The sequence below is a fragment of the Peromyscus eremicus genome, chromosome 6, assembly GCF_949786415.1.
Source record: "Peromyscus eremicus chromosome 6, PerEre_H2_v1, whole genome shotgun sequence".
In the NCBI taxonomy this organism is placed as follows: Eukaryota; Metazoa; Chordata; class Mammalia; order Rodentia; family Cricetidae; genus Peromyscus; species Peromyscus eremicus.
In genome coordinates this window covers 108,384,655-108,406,231 of record NC_081421.1, presented here as the reverse complement: position 1 = coordinate 108,406,231, position 21,577 = coordinate 108,384,655, and the positions used below count along the sequence as shown (strand labels likewise).

Below are 21,577 nucleotides of genomic sequence, written 5' to 3'. Positions count from 1 at the left end.
CTTATTGTGATTTACAATTTAGGTTTACAGTTTAGGTGACTGCTATTAGACAGTGTCAACCGAGAACACGGAGTAGGTCACTGACATTTTTCTAGTGTTATATCTTAAAACTTTTCAAAGTCTCCAACTTGAGAACACCACCATGATACACCACTTTTCCTGGAATTCTCAATAAGGCCTCCAGAATCTACATGCTCACATAGGTATCTACCCTTTAACACTACCCCTCCATGGACCCGCCAAGTGTCCTAACCTAGTGAGTAAGTCTTAGATATCTGCCATCCATATTGTATCCCATTAAAACTACACACTGTGTCATGACAAAAATCTCTGAGGTTGTTGCAGAAGAGGATCAAACCTAAGAACTGTGTAGCTGGAGTTTTCCTGCCTGGCCCATAGTCAGGACAAATCTCTCTCACCCATCAGTTCCACAGCCGCTCAAACACAACCAAGTAAACACAGAGACTTATATTGCTTACAAACCATATGGCCGTGACAGGCTTCTTGCTAACTGTTCTTATATCTTAAATTAACTCATTTCTATAAATCTATACCTTGCCACGTGGCTCGTGGCTTACCGGAATCTTCACATGCTGTTTGTCATGGCAGCGGCTAGCAGTGTCTTTCTGACTCAGCCTTCCACTCCCAGAATTCTCCTCTCTCCTTGTCCCGCCTATACTTCCTGTCTGGCCACTGGCCAATCAGTGTTTTATTTATACAGAACGATATCCACAGCAGAACTGAACCAAAATGTCAAGTAGATACAGGATTCTGTCGGGTGGTCCAAGAGCCATTCTGTAGATGTAAAGCACAGTCTGTGCTTACACACAGCTGTGTGATTCCATGATGTTCATCTCAGGGTAGAGAACTTAGGTGCATGGACTGTGGAGTCCACCTGCCTAGGTTTGTATCCCAGCAAAGGTATTTGATAGCCTGGTAAATTTGAATAAGGAGGCAGGCATTTCTGTGTTTTACTTTTTAAGACAGGAATTAAAATACACCTTCCCTAATGAAATTATTGTGAGGACTCAGGGAGTGATAACATAATACACTCTATAAAATTAAGCCATGATTATAGTGACAAAATTTACTATACTTTTGAAAAAAAAACTCCAGTGTTTGGGTGACATGCTTACATCATTGCAGGGAGGCTGCTTATATGAACTCAAGTGTACTTATAAAAATTTTATCATGTGTACATAACAATTCATCTGATGATCAACATTTGAGAATAACTGAGTATTAATTATGATAGGCACTGAAAACACAATAGAATGCCAGATAAATATTATGATTAGAAAAGTAGATGATAATTAGTACAAGATGATAATTGTATTGATTCACTCCATTGTTTCTATGACAGAATGCCTAAGATTGGGTAATTTATAAAATCAGAGATTTGTTTCCTACGGTTCTGAATTCTGAGAAATCTAGAGGCAGTGGGGGCAGAGTGTGGTAAGGCCCTCCACTGTAATTTTCTGTGCAGAAGGCAGGAAAACACGACAGCATGCATGAAAGAGGATGAAAAAGAGAATGAAAAGGCAAGGGAGAGAAGAAAGGAGGAGGAGAGGAAATGGAAGAGGGAGAGGGATTGATTCTTCAGTCAGGAGCTTAGTCTCATGACAACTAATCCATTTCTACAATAACTCGTAAGAGTGGAGCCCTCATAACCTAACCACTCCTCAAAGGCCTCTCACTCAATGCTTTCGTGTTAGGGATCAATTTCCAAACTGATGAATTCTGGAGACATATTCAAACCTCAGCAGGGTGAAGAACTTAGAGGTGAAATACGGTACCACAGGAACACTGAGATGTGCACTCTAATGGATTTTTGAAGGAAATTTTGTAGCCTTCTGACTCACTGTGTGTTTTATGGACATCACTTAGGAATTTGCAAGTAATGCACGGTCTCAGGCTTCACCTACATCCACTGAAACAAAAGTCTGCTTTTAAACAAGATCCCAAATGATAGCTGAAGTTTAGGAAGCAGGTGGTTTTAGTTGAAAAGAATAACAAAACCATTAAAGCAATTTAGAACTCATAAGACAATTTCCAGACCAATTAATAAAAAACATTATAAAGCATTTATTATGTGAAAATGCAGCCTGGAGGTAAGGTAGATCAACTCCCAGCCAGTCATATGTTTGCCGAGTCTCTGTAATCTCAAGTCAGACATAATGCCTCTAATGAATCTAATCCATCTTGTGTGGTTCCTAGCAATTGTGCCTGGCCCATAAAACTACATGCAGCTCTGTGAAGCAGTCTGCTTGTCAGAAAAGACTTTATTATATAAAAATTAAGTCCCATTTTTAATAAACCTGAGGCACTATAACATTCTGAATTATATTCCAACTCAATGAAGTAGAAAGCCACAAGGAAACACACAAAGGGGCTTACACTGGGAAATGTATTTAAAGAAGTGGGTCTGTGGCAAGTTGTATTAGAAGCAGCCAATTAGGAGGAAGCAAATTAATGCAGAAGGATATACACATCTTATTACTTCTGAATTTACTAGAGCGGGTAAATGCCATTACACATGCAGTTATTTCTTCTGCTGTAATTATATTATGAAATATCTTCTAAAATGTTTGGGATTTGAAAAATGCTTGTGACTAGGACTGTTTTATGGGTGGTATATACTATGGTAGGGGAGATAAATCACACAGGCTGAAGCTGCCTGTTAGATGTTAATGGGGCTCTAAGCATGCTGAAGGACATTTGGTTATATAACATTATTGATGGATCATTTCTGAGTTGACCAATAGTTGGTACTGAGCAAATTAATTTATGGGATTTCTTAAGTCCTAGGGAGTTGGCTCAGGTGTCTGTATGCTAAAAGCTTATGAAGCAGAGCTCATGTGTGTGTGTGAGCAGCACACCCTGAGGATTTGTCTTTAGACTAACTCAATCAGGCCTTCAGAGTCCAGCTCTTTGGTAAGTAGGCATTGTGACACTAACTTAGATCCTTTGCACTGGAGTTTCTTCATTTGTCCTGTGGAAGATGAAAGGGCACAATAGGCATTGAGTTTGTGCTAATGAAGCTGGTACAGGTCAAATCAGCCAGAGGTGCTTGTTCTAAGTATACCCAGCAATGTGAGTTAGCGCATGTGAATGCATAAATCCTACTGAAGTAGAGGCTCCACCGAAGCACAGGAAGACCTTAGGAATGAGACAGATTGTTCATTTGTGGAAAAGATTCTTGTCATTTCTGAGAAATGGCAGAAATACCCAGATGTGAAATCATGCTGAAGACAAGGATGATGATCATCTCAGCTGTAGCCTTGGGTGGCCAATGACTGGAGCATGGTCTCCATCGCTGTCCCATCCCCTCCCCTCAGTGTTACCAGGACTTGAAGTCCCAGATGTGCACTGGCTTCATCTCGTGGGGAAGAGGCTGTTAACAGAGAAGAAGGTGTGCCATTTAATTTACATAGTCCGCAGAAAACAAAAACCAAGGGTTAGCAAATAAACAGCAACTAAGAAAGCAGCAACATTGGTTTATTACTCAACCGCCTGTGGACTAAGATTGAGAGTATTTATATCTATTCACCAACGTAACACTTATGAAAAAGATACATAAAATATCTTACTTCAAATCAATTCATATGTTTTAAAGCTGCTTTCTTGGAAGTTCTACTGAAGAAAAATCTAGAGCTAATTTAAAAGTTGCTTATATATTATACTTTTTTATTTGTTTTTTGTTGAAAAATTTGCTGTCTACAAAAAATGATATATGAAATATTTCTCTAAAAGTGTTTTTAATGTGTATTTAATTTAAAATATATAAATCAGGAGCACTTTTGTATTTTCTAAATCAGGGAACTGTTATAGATAAAACTAAAAAGACATAAACATTGTATATACTTATGAACATGGAACCTAAAAAGTGTAACAGTAAAATGCTTTTAAGTAATTTTACATATATATACACACACATATATATATGTGCCACCACCGCCTGGTGATTTTTATACTTTTATAATGCAAGTTGCTCAGGGGAGTATTACTGAAGGAGTCTAGAAAACTCAGACTGTAATAAAAAGATTAGTAAAGAATTCATAAATGGCCAATTTTCCAGATGCAAGGTAAAAATAAGTTATACTGTCACCTGACTAAAAACCACATTCTTCCTTCTGTCTCTCTCCTGTGCCACTAACCATTAGGGAATCACCTTTGCTGGTTTTCCTGAATCCTCCTCACATATGGAAATAAAAGCACATATTAACACATATGCATTGCCATTTCCATTCTTTTTTAGGGCTTACATATGTGTATATGTTTGTGTATAAAGTTCACATATGTACTGGTGTGTATGTGTGTGTGTGTGTGTGTGTGTGTGTGTGTGTGTGTGTGTGTGTGTGCATGTGGAGACCAGAGGTCAACTCCAGTCACTGTCTACCTGTTTTTGAATCCGGGTCTGTCACTAGCCTGAGACCTGCTGGTCAGGTTGGGCTGGCTGGCTAGTGAGCCCCAGGGATCAGCTTGTCTCAGCATCTCATGTCATTTTTTAAACTGAGTGCAGTTAAGAGCCTCATGCCTCCTGTTGTGGATGTTGCTACAGAGTATGAGGTGTGTGTTGTGTGTGTCCATACGTGTGTGTGTGTACAATTACACACTGGTGAAAATTCTAGTTCTGTCAGGCCTGTCTGATTCAATAGCCACTGAACACACTGTGACAATGGGTACTCTACAATGCAATTGATTCAGCCAGAAAGACATGGAAAGCACACACCAGCTTTCAAAGATTTAGAGAATATGAAGATTGCAAAATATCATATTAATAGTTTTGGTCACATTGAAATGGTAAAATATTGGATCTATTGTGTTAAATAAAATACATTTCTAAAACTGATCTCACCTGTATCTTCATGTGCCTACTAAAAGCATGGCTACTAAAATGTAAAATTTCACAGATGCTGTACTGTTTGGCTCACATTTAGAAATATAGGACTACAGCATTTTAAATCTTCTCATCTTGAGATAAGAAAGAGAATTATAGCTCCTTTGTATATATATGAGGATTGGAAAATTCTTTTTTTCCCTTTGAGACAAAGTCTTATTGTGCAACTCAGCCTTACTTGGAACTTATTGTTGTCCAGGATGGATTCGGACTCAAGACCTTCTGCTCTTCCTCTTAGGTTCCAGGATTATAGGCATGCACTACCACACCAGCTGGAAAATTCCTTTGAAAAGAAATATGGGTGCCGGAGAGATGGGTCAGTGTTAGGAACATTTGCTGTTGCTCCAGAGGACCTGAGTTCAATTTTAAGGATTCCCAGTGGGTAAGTCACAACCATCTGTAACCCCAGATTAAGGGGCTCTGACACCTTATTCTGGCCTCAGGTACTCACACACATGTGAGATATGTATATGTCTATCTGTGTGTCTGTCTGTCTATATCTATCTATCTATCTATCTGTCTGTCTGTCTGTCTGTCTGTCTATCTGTCTGTCTATCTGCACGTGGAAACTTAAAAGTGAGAAATGGCTCACTAGATTGCAGAGGCTCAGAGGTCCCACAAAATGCCATCTGGAACTTGGAAAACCAGCAACTCTGGTAGTGTAATTCATTGTGAACCCACAGTCCCAGGAATCAGAAGGATTGATGCCGTAAGTCTCAGATTGGGGCTAATGGCCTGAGAATCCGGAGTGGTGATGGCGAACGCATATAGCTGTCCTGGCTCCATGAGTGAGAGAATTCATCCATCCTTCTTCCATCTTTTTATTCATTGTGGGGCCTAAAAATTATGAGCACTGCTCACATTAATGAGGCTGGACCCTTTTCACTCTAACAATTCAAATGATGATAGCCTCTGGAAACAGATCCCCAAATCATGTTTTACTAGCTATCTGAGAATTCCTTAGCTCATTTTAGTTGATATACTGTTGACAATATAGTGGCTCAATGCAACTCTACTGGACAAACTATACCACAGAAAACAGCAGCACACATCTTCAATAGTGCATCCATTGTGACCTCCTTGGAAACCCCAGAGAGTTGTGCCAATGTACGACTATTAAGAAAGTCTTGTACAGCTCCATCGAGAGTCAGGAAGGCAGACACACAATTCTATTCTATCACTTGCTGAGAAGCTGTTAGCACTTGATAGTTGCTGAGAGAGGGAAAGTCAGTATTCTTTCATGATGTGATCTCTTACTCAGGAAGGCCCCAATCCCAGCACCAACTAGGCAAGACAAACTGGAACAAAAGAAGTCATCTCAAAGTTGGGTGGGAAGGGAAGGAGCTGAGGGGCAAATATGTTCAAAATACATTCTATAAAATCCTCAGAGAATTAATAAAATATTTTTAAAGGAGAGGTTCTTGCATAGAATTGATTTATACTTTCAAGTATTTTGATAACAAATTGAACTTCATAGCTGAATATTTTCTGAGTAGAGTTAGAGACCTTAATTGATTAGCATTCTGGCCGACTGTGTCTCAAGCACTTTTGTCTGCTCCAAAACAGATTTCAACCTGTAAGTAAAGCAGAGCTAGGCCTATATTTGTCCAATATTTGTTCACAAACAGGTTTGTGTTGGTCATTCTATTCAAGTTATTGGAAATACAATTTATATAGATGAGACAGAGCTGACAGGAGCATGCAGCTCCTGACAGTGCAGCCAGTTGAGGCCCTGTGGAACGGCCTAAACCCAAAATCTGCTTTTGCTCTAGCAGCAAGATTTCTGAGATCGAATGGCCTGGTGTAGTTTGGAACTGCTTGATTTTACTACTCTGGCAAAGAATATTCTAGATGATACGTTGTTTATAAAATGAATTTATAAAATGAATATATTAGAGGAAAAATTTGTATTTGATCCCATCCTTTGATGGGATGAAAGCAGCTTTAGATTAGGTCAAAGAATTAATGTAAGAGAATCCTCTGGAAGGAAGAATTTTTGCCTTTGTGTTGGCTCAGAGATTTTCTCCAAATCCCTGACCTTTGTATTAGGAACTGAAAACCTTTGACATTTTGGTTTGTTGATTCAAGTTTAAGGGGTATCTGCTATAGCTTCGTTTTATTATCAATCACCATGACCTAGAAAAATGTTGAAACCACTTTCTGGAATTCTAGGTTATGGGTAAGGTCAAGTATAGATTAAAAAGCAAAACAAAGGGGGCCTTTCAACAGTCACCAAATCTGCAGTCTCAGGGCTTGAGAGAGGGCCAAGAGAGGTAAGGTAAGTTTGTGCCAACTGGACAATCATGCTCATTCAGTTATACACTGGAGTTGACATTTAAAAACATTGAAAGAAAAGATGAGAACAATTAATGATTGACTACCTAATTGGACTAGTTGACCCAGTGACTAAGTAACCAATTGGATTCATTTCTGGAAGAAATCCAGCATTTGACAATTTTCTAAAAGTTTTTCTAAAACTTGACTTTGTAAAGTAGGTTACCCCCCCTCCCCCCACACCACCACCATGGACTATGATCTTTTCCTAGAAGGAAAACTCTGCTCTACATTGCACAGTTGGTCTCCTTATAGGCATGTTGGACCCCTTTGAAAGCCACAGACTCCCTTATTTTGTTGTATGACTATGGAACATCTGCCATAAACTCATGAGCTAGGGTCTTGGCACTATTTTGGGGCATGCTGAAAGCTTTAGTAGGAAGGACCTTGCTAAAAGAATCAGGGTACTAGGGCATAGCTTTTAAGGATGTATCTTTTTCTGGGCTGCTTCCTCTTCTCTGCTTCTGGTCACCATTAGGTGGGCAACCTCATCCTCCACACTCTCTCTCTGTTCTGCCTTATCTGGGCATAGAGATGGCACAGCCATCCAATCACAGACTGACACTTTGAAACCATGAGTCCGGATGAATCTTCCCTACTTTCTGCCCCCTCAGATATTGAGACACAGCAATAAAAAGTCTAGCTTGCACATTACTTCAGAGAAAAGACTCTGTATGTTGAATATGACAACCTGCTCAGCAAAGGCTTTATGTGCACCATAAAGGAAATGGATTTTAATTTGTGATCCTCTATTTTTTTTAATGCAAACTTGGCACTGACTACTTCCTCGGCTGGCTTCCTAGAGTACTCAACCTGAAAGCCCCATCTTCTTACTGAGGAATGGCTGTCCTGCCACAGGCATGAGCATGCCACAGGCCTTTCCCACATACTTCTATCCCTTTCAAAAATGGACCTGCTTGAAGTCAGACCCTCAGTGCTCTTAATTTTAGGTGTTAATGAGTGGTTACCATGCACAGTAGATGGACTGTTACCCTTAAAACATTAGATTGCTTATATTTTTATCTAATTTGAAAAAAGAATGGCTTAGCTGAGAAGCTAGAACAAAGAGAGTCTCAACAGAGATGGAGAGCGGGCCTTAGAACCCTTTGTTTCACACCCTCTGCAAACACCGGAAACGTCTGAGACAGTCTCATGGTGCCCGGACTGGCCTCAGACTATCTGTGGAGAGGATCCAATCCTTGACTCCCGGTCCTCTTGCTTCTGTCTTGGAACCTCTGCGTACACAGGAATGTGTCCCATGCCTGGTTAATATGAATGTATATGTTTCTGTTTCCTTCCCCTTATGACATTTTATACAGTCATGGTTTGAACACTATGGGAGTTTTCAAAATAAAGAATAATGAAAAAGAAATACAGTAGTCCATACTTGCTCATGGAGGGATACTTTCTAAGGGGTCTCCTAGGTACCTGAAATCTTGGAAAGGATCAGATCCTGTACATACTATATTTCTCCCATATGAATATTCATATGATAAAATTTAACCATGAATTAGGAATGGGAACTCATCAACAATAGTAATAGCAAAACAGAATAACTGAGCAATATTCTAAAGTAAATAAGATTATTTCTCATACACACAGAGTTAAGATGAACATTAATTTCTTTGGCTTGACTTTGACAGAGGAGTGGCACTCATTATTTTGTATGTGTTGCAGAGCAGTCTTCAGGATTGACTGTGCCCTAGGGGACTATGCATGGTTTGCCCATGATTTCAGTTGATTTTGAGATAAGAGAAAATCAAATTGATTAAAAAGTCAGGACACAGAGATCCCGGGAAGGGAGATCATTCCTAATGTCCGAGAGCTGATGACTAATAGAATAGGAACCAGAACCCGACTTTATATAGTTGGTAGGGTGACTCTGATTTTTAATATTTACTATAAACATGGGACTTAACTTCCACATCTTCTCCATTCCTCCTTTTCAGCCACATCTTTAATTTTCTTTTATGGCTAACTGAAATTCAACTTCTTGCAGGAAAATGCATGATTAGCTTACTTAAAATTTCTTCAGGCTGATGTCTCAGAAGGAAAATACTTCAGAATGCTTATTTTTAATACATTGTTTGCTTGCTTAAAAAGAAAATGACTATGTCTAGATGGTTTGTCATAGTTCTCTCCTTAAATATATAATGATCTGTTTCCATTCCTTGACACCCAGTGGATGCTCTGAGAATGTGGATACCCAAACACATTGGATTTCTCCCTTTCTCACACTGTTTTCCTCTATCTGCTTTTCTATGTGCCATTTTAGCCTGAAACAAAAATGTAGTGGAGATTGTATCATCTTCAGGGCCTAATGGAATAGAAACAATGTTTTTTGGTCTTTGGAGGGTTTAAAAGACACAAGCAGTTTTTTTTAAAACTTCTACTATATTCAAGGCCAAAAATATGGAAGCAAACAGTCTAGAGTTATGGAAAACTGCTTGTAAAGGTGGAAAAATCCCAGGGAAGCGCAGAGTCTTTAAAAGGCATGAGGGAAACAGTATCCAATTTAGACCCACCTCCTGCCTCTGCTTTTCATATTCCTTCTGTGAATTCAGGGAAATGAGCTCTGAATTTAATTGTAGTGTGGGAGTGTGCCTGTTTAGATGTGCATGAGAGATCTCCTAAATTCTGCACATCAGTATTTCCTACAATACCCCAAAGGACTCAGTGCCTCTTGGAACATCCCAACCTATTCCCAGGGAGCTCATTTTCCCCTAGGAACATCAGATTCACCCAAATACTATAGAGAATGGTTTGATTACCTGCTGGTTCCTTAGGCATGCAGTGCATTTTTTCTTGGTGTACTTTTGTGCACAAAGATATGTGACTTTTGAAACCATTGAAAAGGTAGAGAAGCTTTGAAAAACGTGCTTTTCTTTGGAAGACTCAAGATCGAAGGCCACACTATGTCTTAACACTTTTCTACCTCCTCTCACTTGTACTAGACCCTGGTAAGGTGTTTTGAGGCTTATGGGCAAATTGACACAAAGAAGATCCAGGATCTCTGTTGCCTCTCACTAGCTGAGGTGCTCAGAGATGTCCGAAGAGAAAGCCATACTGATGCTTGGATGCTCATGGCCGACAGGCTGTTTCTCTACTTCTGAAACAGAGTGAACCAGAGATGTGCAGCAAAGAGATCTCTAGGCCTTTCCTCTCTTCCTCCAGTCTACCCCTCAGTGTGGCAATTTTAAGGCAGCAGCCTTATCCAGGAGTGCTTAGAAATTATAGAAGGTCATTAGAGTTAGTAAGATAAACTTGTTCTTCTCTCCATTTATGTTTCAATGAATGTGGCTGAAATAAACTCACTCCTGAGATGGCCAGCAAAGACACCATATCAACTATACAGAAAAGCCAGCACATGGTCCTCCCTGGCCATTTCATGAACAAGTTCATACCAGGGCACTGCAATGCCTGCCTTTATGTAGATTCTGGAGATGCAAACTCAGACTCTCATGTTAGTACAGCAAGTGCCTTACACACTGAATCATCTCTCCAGCCCATGAAGAGGTCGTTATTGTTTGCTTTTCCCATTCTTTACCCGAGAGTCTGTGTAAACTGAAGTTGTTGGGGAGGGGCATGCTTAACTTTTTTAATCCTCCTAGGTTATACCCTTAGAAGTTCCATTTAAGACTTTTCACCAGCACAGACTTGCTTCTGAAGGGCACATTTTCAATCGCTGACTTACATTTTCAAAGGTAATTATTGAGGGCCCACTGTTGTAGGGAATTATTGTAGATTTGTTGTGTGCATTCAGTCATCATGAACAAAACAAAGACTTTCTGTTGAATTCATATACTAGCAAAGAATATAGCAAATAGATGTAATAGATGAGTACAAAGTAGAATACATTACAAAAGTGTTCAGCGATTTAAAAAGGATAAAAAGAAGGAGGGGTCTGTGGAGGAGAAGCAGGCATTGGAGGTAGCTGGCTGTGTGCAGTATGAGTCAGTGTTCAAGGGAAGACCTCATGGACAGAGAGACAGAGGTGCACAGGCAGCCTCTGGGGAGTGTGCTTGCTTTCTTTGAAAATGTCCTCTTTAATTCCTTGGTAAGAGGAGCTCCTGACACGGCCACGAGACTAATAATCTCAAACGCACTAAGAAAATTTTCTTCCAAAGAGGCTTGCCTTCTGGGTCATGTTTTAATACTGTTTTTGCCAATCCAATTTGTGAATTGGTTCACTGGTCTTAAGTTTAAAATGTAGGTCATCTGGAAGTCTAGCAGTTGGGTCACGGTTCAATAACTTTCTTAAGCCTCTGTTGTGGTACTGAAAGTGAATGAAGGCAGTGTTCCAAAAAGAAAAAAAAAAAAAAAAACAAAGGAAAAAAACCCAAACAGATGGCTGTGTCCTTTATCACTCTGGCTATGTGCACACAGATAGAATGCTCCATATCTTTAAGCTATGTACTCTGAATTACTCATGGTAAAAATATTTTTGAACATCTATATTGAGTAGGGATATATGTATGCAAAGACTTGACCTTAGACCTTCATGTCTAGAACAGGTAGATGCTGGCTATATTTATTCCTGGTGTGCAGTTAAGTCTGATCTGTAAGTGAGACAAAAATCCAGTGTTATCAAAGTCGGAGGGCCGAGCAAAATAAATGGAAGGTCCAGAAGAGACACCATGGAGAAGATGTCAGATCAAGTTTACAGGGGTGGGAGTGGGGTGAGGGGCAGATCTGCAGAAAAGACAGGTGGGGAGGACATTCTCAGAAGTCAAAAGAGGGACTATTGGTGAAATTATTTAGGCCACTCCACGTAGTTAAAAGGAGATTTATTTAATGGCGTAACTTACAAATTAAGGGATAGGTAGGTCGCGGGGTCTGGGGAAGGTGTATCACAGTCCAGCGGTGTTCTCTGGAGCTCTCCTCTGTCTACCTCCACCATCCAGCGTCCTGGAACCAAGAGAGCGTTCGCCGATCCGGATCTCGGGTCCCCAGGCGCCTCCCTTGGCCCCGCCTTGTAGGCGTGACAGTTGCCGAAGTCTCAATGGGGGTTGGAACTTCCAGAACAAAGCTGGAATGGCTACCCACTACATCTCCCCCTTTTTGTATAAATAAGAAAGTTCTAACCTAATACAAGACTATATACAAAGGAATGGTTATCAAATATTGTCCAGGAATAATGAGGGATAATGACCTAGATAAGATGGAACTACAACCAATGCAAACAATATCAAGCAAGAAACACATATTAAAATCCAGAGAAGTATAGAGCATAGATAAATGGCATGTTACAAAGATCATTCCAAAAGGTGTCCTACCCTAAAGAACCTGAATCTAATACTTAATATGTTCTATCTACTAAGTTGTAACTATAACTGCTAGTCTTCAATCCTATCAAAGACCTGAGAAGGAATATAATGGTACCTGAGAATCTTCACCTTGACAAAAATAGCCATTTGGGCAAGAAACTGTTCTTGCCTGGACTGCCTGATCAACTGGACATGCAGGACCCATACAAAGGTGACCACTGAACTTTGCTTGACAAAATGGTCCTTCAGGTTCCTGCTTTGCAGAGAAAACTGCCAGACATTCTACAGGACACAGAGAAAAGTGAATAAGAGACTCTAGGCCTGTGGGCTGAAGACAGATGCCCCAACTTTACAAGAGAACTTTGAATGACTGTCCAGGCTGCCAGCTGTCTCTGTCTACCCTACAAGACTCCTAAAAGTTGCTTATATCCTTCTCCATTTCTCAGGTAGTAGTATATCCTTCTGAGGTCTTTGATGTGGTTAAAGACTAGATACTTACAATTTTCCTTAGTTATAATAAAAGATAAGTTAGATATAAAACCTTAAACTTACAAATATAAGATAGATAGGATCTCTTCTTTAATATTGTAACTGTAATTCTTGCTTGATAATTGTTTTGTTATATGTAATTTTACTATGTTAAAGTTAAAACCTTCCTTTTTAAGAAAAGAAAAGGGGAAGTGCTGTGGGATGGTCTGTATGTCAAGTGTGTTGCTGATTGGTCAGTAAATAAATCACTGATTGGCCATTGGCTAGGCAGGAAGTATAGGCGGAACAAGGAAAAGAATTCTGGGAAGTGGAAGGCTGAGAGGGAGACTTTGCCAGCCGCCATCAGGACAAGGAAGATGTAAAGTACCGGTAAGCCACAAGCCATGTGGCAAAGTAAAGATTAATAGAAATGGGCTAAATATAAGAGTGAGAGCTAGACAATGATAGGCCTGAGCTAATGGCCAAGCAGTTTAAATAATGTAAGAGTTTGTGTGTTTATTTTATAAGTGAGCTCTGGGACTGGCGGGACTTGGTGGCGGGAGCTGGAGAGAAATTCTCCAGCAACAAGGGACAGTGGAGCAGGCAAGAAAAACTGCTCAGAGGCACCTTGGAGGTGACAGTGAGGCCAGGAGCACATCCTAGAAGCACAGCCAATATTCCTGAGGAGAAATGTTCCTAACATGGAAGCTGGCATGGCACATTTCTCTTGTGCTCTCGAGTCAATTCTGACAGGTAGGGCAGCATAGAGAGAGGTTAGGTTGCTGTGTGGGAGAAGTGACTTTCTTCACAATATTCTTCTGAACTATATTTAAGTTCTTTGCTTGAAGAGTCTCATTCTGTTCCTTACTGGTATGAAAGCTCCTTCCCACAGCGTTTGTCTGACCCTTATTAAAACGAGAAAATCTGCAAAGATGCACTGCTATCTATCCTCCCAGTGAGAAGCCTTCCCCGTCCCATGCCTCCATGATGACCTACGAGTACTGTTGTCATCTTATCCTATCCTAGAATCGTGGTCTAACTTTTATTTTCTTTCACAAAAATTATTTCTAAAGCATTTTATACATATTTTATATATTTTTAATTAAAATAGAATTACATCACTTTTTCCCTTCCCTTTCTACCCTTCCAGGTACCCTCCCTCTAACCCTTCCTATGATCCCCTGACCAAATTGATAGCCTAGCTTTCTGATTACTAGTGTTTTACACACACACACACACACACACACACACACACACACACACACACAGAATCTGCTGAGTCAGCTTTTGTTGTTTGTGTGTACATGAAAAAAATACACAACTTTTTGTATTGGACAACTGATTAGGGGCCTCATCCCTGGGAGGGTCTAGCTCTCCATCTCCCAGCGGTAACCAGTTGCTTATAGTTCCTTGTCAAGGGGTGTGACCCCATGGGATTTTCCTCTTACAGTGTTAACATGTCTGTTATACTGCCATTGTGCAGGTCTTGTTTATGCAGCTATTTCTTTGAGAGACTGTTCCACAGCAGATTTCCTGGTATGCTGGTTTTTATAATATTTCTGTCCCCTATTTCATGGTGTTCCCTGAGCCATAAATGTGGGAGCTGTGATGTCTGTGTATTCATCAGATTGGGTCCCCGTGATCCATTGATCTCTGTGTTCTGTTTAGTTTTGGCTTTCTGTGATGGTCTGCATTTAGTCTAAAGAGAAGCTTCATTGATGAGGGGTTGAGTCTACACTTATCTGTGGTATAAGGTTTAGAATGTAGTAAGGAATTATGCTGGTCTAGCACAGTGGTGGTAATAGATTCTTTTCCTAGGTCCATGGCAGTCTACTTTTATATTGTTAAGCTTTATAGAAACAATTCTATAGTTGTGGATGAATTAAAAAGATCAATAAGTATGGATCAGTAAGGCAACTGGCTAAAATTCAGCTACATTTACTATATAATTTAAATTTTGGTAATACAGCCTTCAATATAGTTTTCACTCAACAAATAATGTTCTCAATGTCCAACGAAATCCAATGCATTACCTGTTACATAATTGGCAATAAATCTTTGGGAAGCCATGCACATCACATGGCTATAATCTGCAGGTATTCAGATTAAATTGTTCAGAATTTAATCATGGTGAATATTTATTAGATACTTTCTAAGGGCTCCAGACAATTGGTTGTTTTAAATTTATGTTTTTTAATTCAGACAACAATAATTCAAGGCAAAGATTAGTTAGTACTTGTGCATGTGTACCTGTATGTAGCATATGTGTATGTATATTTCAGTGTGTGTGGGCTCATGTGTGTTTAGGAGCATGTTGAGGCCCAAAGCTAATGTCAGGCTTGATCTTCAATTGCTCTTTGTTTTATTGATTTTATTGATTGAGGGAGTATCTGTTGTTGAATCTAGAGCTCACCAATTCTGACTTAGTCTATCTAGCCATCTTGCCCTGCCTCTGTCTCCTAAGTGCTGGGATTACAGGTGGCTGTTCATGCTGCCTGGTTTCTATGTGGGTCCAGTGGTGCTAACCCTGGTCTGTATGCTTGTATGGAAAACACTTTACCCACTGGGCCATCTCCCCAGCCAGATTATCCTTATACTTTTATTCTTATTTGTTCTGGAGAACAAACACAGGGCTTCACACAGCTAGGTAAGCACTCAACTGGTTAATGACAACCCTGGGCATTTTGTTCTTTGCTATTTCCTTTTCTGTCCCTGTCCCTGTCCTTCTCCCTCCCTCTTGTTCTCTTTTTCTCTTCCCTTCCCTTCCTCCCCTTCCCTTCTTTTCCTCAGGGTCTTGATATATAGCTCAGACTGGCAATGGATTTGTGACCTTCCTTCCTCATCTCCCAAGTAGCTGGGCTTACAAGTCTGTAGTAACATATCCTGTAAGGTAGGGGTTATGATGGAGAACTGAGACTCGAAGAAGGTAAGGAGGCTGCCTGCGATCCACAGAAAGAGGGAGTGTAAGCTCTTTGGAGACCTTATATTCAGAAAAATACTTTTGGAAGAAAGGAACATTCTTGCTTACTTCACAAAAGCTGAAGCAATGCTAGGAAAGAAATCGTATTCTTGCGTCTCCATTTAAGTGAGATGCTGTGACGTTTTCATGCTGACTGATACTCTTCAGAGCAGCCAGGATAACAGGTCTACCTTTGGAGTATAGCTGATGAGAGGTGGATTGTAAACATTTTCAACTATATGGGAATTTGTTTTTAAGTAGAAAGAGGCTTCCTGACATGCTGAGCTTACCAGTGTTTGATTCACACTTGTTCTTTCCTATTGTGCTGCATTTTTTTCTTCTTTTAGTTTACTTGACTTCACCCCTTCCTCAACTCAAGTGTGCAAGCTTCTTCAGGATAGGGACAGAGTGACAGGAGTGGTGTGTCACCCTGCGCGCTTCCTCAGATGTGTGGCCAGTCATAAATATCCAATAAACACTTCTAAAATGCATGGCTGCCTTCCTTGATTTGTTGAATGCATTCAAGTTTTAGAAGAGCAGATTTGGGGCTGGGGTTTAGCTCAAGGTAGAGTGTTTGCTTAGTAAACACAAGACCCAGAGTTTAGTCTTCAGCTCTGGAAGAAAAAAATAACACAAAACAAACAAAAACAAAACCAAAAAAGAGCAAGTTTAGTAGGCACTAATCTGCAACTTTTGGCAGTAGAACTGCTAGATAACCCTGTAATTTTTTGATATTATCCTTACTTGAACTTTAGATAGAGATTCACATCCTCCTGGCTCTGTGATCTGTGTTGTTTGCGAGACTATGAATGTTACTGGTGAGAATACCTCTAAACTAATGCACTTTTTTTTGTTTGTTTGTTTTTGATTTTTTGTTTTTGTTTTTTTTTCTTCTGAAGGCTAACATGGATACAGTAGGCTTGCTTGTGAGTCACAGTCATTTTTTGAAAACATTCACTTTCCTAATCTCCAGGGAAGGTTCCCTTTGTGTAGTAATTTGTACTTTTATCTATTGCTGTATTGTGGGTGCTGTATGAGTATATGGTGTGTGCGTGTGCGTGTGCGTGTGTGTGTGTGTGTGTGCATGTGTGCGTGTGCGTGTGCGTGTGCGTGTGTGTGTGTGTGTGTAAGTGCATATATATACACCTGGAACCTGTGTGGATGTCAGAGAACAGCTCTGCACAGTCAGTTCTCTCCTTCTACCGCTACATGGGTCCAGGCATCGGGTGTGTATCACAGGTGCTTTGGAGCTATCTTGCCAGGCTGTCCTTTTAGAGATTTATTTTTGTTTATGCCTCTGTCTTGTCTCTGTCTGTCTGTCTGTCTGTCTCTTTCTCTGTGTGCACACATGTGCATCTGTATCCGTGTGTCTGTGCCCCCATGTGTAGGTACCTGTGGAGGCCAGAAGGGGGTGTTGATCTCCTGGAGCTGGAGTGGGTGCTGAGAACCACATTTAGGTCCCCGGGAAGGGCATCAAGGGCTCTTACTTACTGAGCTGTCCCTCCATCCCTGAATTACTTTTATAGATGATAAGATGGACTCTTCCTCAGAGTAAGTATTCGACAAAATGTGATGAGTGTCTGTTTCATCTTTGCCCTAATTTGTTGTTGTTCCTAATCAAGCAGTCATTGTACTGTTAGGAAGAAAACTGAGGCCACTGCCGTAGTTACTTCTCCATTACTGTCATAAGATACCCTGACAAAGGCAACTCAAGGGAGGGAGGCCTGATTTTGACTCACAGTTCAAGGTACAGTCCAGCATAGTGGGGGAGTCAAGGCAGCTGGAGCTGGAGGCAGCTGGTCACATTGGATCTGTAGCCAGGAAGAGAGCAACAGATGCTCACAGTCAGCTGGCTTTCTCCTTTGTGTGCAGTCCAGGAGCCAAGTCCAGGGAACTGCACTTTCTCTGTTGTGGTGATATTGTGTTCCACAAAATATTGTGTACCCTAATAAACTTATCTGGGGCCAGAGAACAAAACAGCCACTAGACAGACATAGAGGCCAGAAAACGGTGGCACACACACCTTTAATCCTAGCATTCCAGAGGCAGAGATCCCTCTGGATCTCTTGTGAGTTTAAAGCCACACTGGAAACAGCCAGGCATGGTGACTCACGCCTTTAATCTCAGGAAGTGATGGCAGAAAGCAGAAAGGTATATAAGGTGTGAGGACCAGGAACTAGAGCTGGTTTTAGGCTTTTGAGCAGCAGTTCAGCTGAGATCTATTTGGATGAGGACTCAAAAAGGCTTCCAGTCTGAGGAAACAGGATCAGCTGAGAAACTGGTGAGGTGAGGAGGCTGTGGCTTGTTCTGCTTCTCTGATCATTCAGCATTCATCCCAATACCTGGCACCGGGTTTGATTTTATTAGTAAGACCCTTTAAGATTCCTGCTACATAGATTCTTCCCATTTCAATGAACCCAACCAAGAAAATTTCTCATAGGCATGCTCAGAGGCTAAACTCTCCCTCACTCTTGTGCCTGGAGACTTGTCTTTGAGGTGATTCCAGACTCTGTGATGCTGACAGTAGTAACCATCACAGTCTTTCCAGTGTGCATTATTCCAGATGCTTTGTTCTATGCAGTCATTTTTATTAGATTAATCAAGGAAAGAGAAGGATGCCATCCTGCATGAAGCCACATAGCACACTAGGAGGCTTGCAAGGGCCAACTGCTGTGATGGCCCTTCCTGTCCCTTGATCCTGTTTCTTATTTGAATATCAAGGTTTCACTGTCCCAGGGAGTTGTTTGGTTAACTTGTTTTGTGTAAGTGGTCCTGAGTGAGAGTACGGTTAACTTGTTTTGTGTAAGTGGTCCTGAGTGAGAGTACCTTCCATTAAAAACCCTTTAGTGGACAATGTAAAGATGATGGTTCTAGATTTGTGGTGTTGGAATCTTGCTGTGAACTAAGGGCCTGGAGATTAACTTGTTAGGGAGTCATGAGCTGTGCCACACAATGCTCAGTGGACAGTTTGACTCCCTCTGCTCAGTGCCATCCATTGTCTCTAGGAGAGCCACATCGTCAGGGCAATGGAACAGGGTGGCCATGGCGGCAGATTGTGGAGTTAGCATGGACTAAAAAACCCCTCTTATTTTCTCTTCTCTCTTTTAATGGAAGATTTCTTTTCCTTTTTAAAAATTTTTATGCTGTGGGATGTTCTGTATGGCAAATGTGTTGCTCTGATTGGTTAGTAAATAAAACACTGATTGGCCAGTAGTCAGGCAGGAGGAAATATAGGCGGGATAAGGAGGAGAATAAAGCAGGGAAGTGGAAGGCTGAGTGAAAGACACTGCCAGCCGCCACGATGAGAAACAGCATGTGAAGAAGCTGGTAAGCCACGGGCCACGTGGCAAGGTATAGATTAATAGAAATGGATTAATTTAAGCTGTAAGAACAGTTAGCAAGAAGCCTGCACGGCCATACAGTTTGTAAGCAATATAAGTCTCTGTGTTTACTTGGTTGGGTCTGAGCGGCTGTGGGACTGGAAGGTGAGAGAGATTTGCCCTGACTGTGGGCCAGGCAGGAAAACTCTAGCTACATTTTTACATTAATCCGAACCTATTTCTATACAGTAATGTACACAAATCCATATATTTCTTGCTGTCGTTCCTTTGGGGATCTTATGGGCCACTCTGTGCCTGTTCTAGACGACGGGTAATTTGGACAGAACATAAACAAGTGGTTCTTTACTCACAACCTCAGACTTATGGCTGACATGGGAGGGATCTTATGAAAATTTGACTTTATTAGCAGTCTTCCATCATTGTTTTTTCTTTTCTCTAGCCAATTTGAATTTCAGGGAAAATTCAGCTGAATAAAACATTTCATGTAAATTTTGTTTGATCTTGTTTACATTTTTGCTTCTAATGAGGCACAGACTCTTAAATTGGCCAACACGAGCTAATGCACTGAAAGGCCATGTTCCCTAACAGTCAGCACTCCTGTTCAAGGGCATGTGCTCTTCAACAGCTTGCTTTATTGTTTGTTCAACAAACCTTTCTTCCTCAGTTGCACAGTTTTTGAAAAAAGTTCTGCTTTCCTGACAGTGCTTTGATTGTGCAGAGTGAAGTTGGGATGGAAGGCTACGTCCTTCTTCCTTCTACCCTATGGGGCAGCACTTCCTTTTCTCTGTAGAAGTGTACATCACTGCCACCCCGCTCCTGGCTCTGACTTTTAGCAATATTCATGCCATGCACAGACTCAAGGGCTTTCTTTTCTACATTTAAACACCACCATTGACCTGGGACAGCCTCATGCTCAGGTTTACAAGGGAAACACTCATCCTTCAAGGCTCAACTCAAGGGACACTTCTGCTTGAGCGCTTTCCCACACTGAACTTTTCTTTGGAACTTCTCGGGCACCATGGCTGGTGCTTGTTTCCATTGTACACAGGGGAGTTATCAGTGCCAGAGTCACCACTGGAGCAAATGCAAGCAGGAGCTCACAAAGGGAAGACGCTCATGCACAATTTGCTGAAGAACAGCAGCTATGCAGGATGTTTATCTAACTATAACCTTGCTCCAAGGTGACCACTCTGAGTACATCAGCCCAGCAACTGCCTAAGGTCTCCTGGGACTGTTAATCTTTGTAACCAAGGATTTTTATCTCAAACTACTTATATAACCATCCTCATTTTGCCTTTAAGCCCCTCTTCTTTTCCTTTGCCTGTTTGGCTATACCAATGCCTGTACTTAGATTTATGCATTTCTTGCTTATTCTTGAGCAACCTTATTTTTTATTTAGAGTCTCTCCTTATTTATTATTCAGGCTGACACAGCCATTTTCCTTTTCTTATTGTTAGGAGAATTCATATACATCTTATTTTCCCCCATTAGTTTGTGAGATCCTGGAAGAAGACTGTGTCCATGTATAATCTAGAGACCATACTTCAGGACCCGCTGAATAGCGAAGCCTGATTATTTCTCAGTAAATGCACGAATACTAAATGTTGGGGACTATGCATTCATATTAGTGAATTGCATTTTCTTTGACTCTGTCTCTCTCTGACCTTCCTTTTCTGAGTTCAAGTTATGATGGGCAGAAGCTTGTTAATGAGGGCCTGGTAAAGGGGAGCCATATCCTTTCATGAACTATGACAATCTGAGACAACTGTCTTTGATACTCATAATGGGCTCTTTTTTGGTCTCAGAGCCCAACTTACAGAAATGGAATATTTTCCTGTGCTTTATGTTTTAAAAAATGTGTTTATGTAAGAACCAAAGAGCATAGACACTGCTTCTTTTATGTTTATGATGATTTTTACTGCATTATTGAAAAATTATCACTAGGTTTCATAAAGGAATAAAAATCTAAATTATTAGAGTATGAAATGTCCCTAAGCAACACTTTCCCACAATCTCATTAAATACAACTTCCTTAACTTCTAAACTCTGATTTGATTCACGGAAGGCAATGTACTCATGTAACTACAAAAGTTTAAGATGTTCAGAACAATGATAATAATAATAAATGCTCAAGATCCAAGCTATTCATCCAAAGCAGCAAGTAATAAATGCAAAGTTACTGCTGTCAAAAATGTATTTAGAAGCATAAATCCAGGGAAATGGTGTGGGAAGGCTGCTGTGTCTGAGACACTCACCAGTTTAGTGGCAACCCGATGAAGTATGTGGTATAGGGTTTTTAATAACATTG

The 21,577-nt window shown here is 40.6% G+C and overlaps 1 long non-coding RNA gene across 1 annotated transcript in view; it reads left to right on the top strand.

Annotated features, from left to right (window-relative positions):
• The window catches only part of LOC131913594 (uncharacterized), a 59,912-nt gene that overhangs the window by 14,193 nt on the left and 24,142 nt on the right, over nucleotides 1–21,577 (top strand). Inside the window, exon 2 of the long non-coding RNA XR_009379927.1 lies at nucleotides 5,139–5,282. This is a non-coding gene — a long non-coding RNA (uncharacterized LOC131913594). The remainder of the gene's footprint in view (nucleotides 1–5,138; nucleotides 5,283–21,577) is intronic.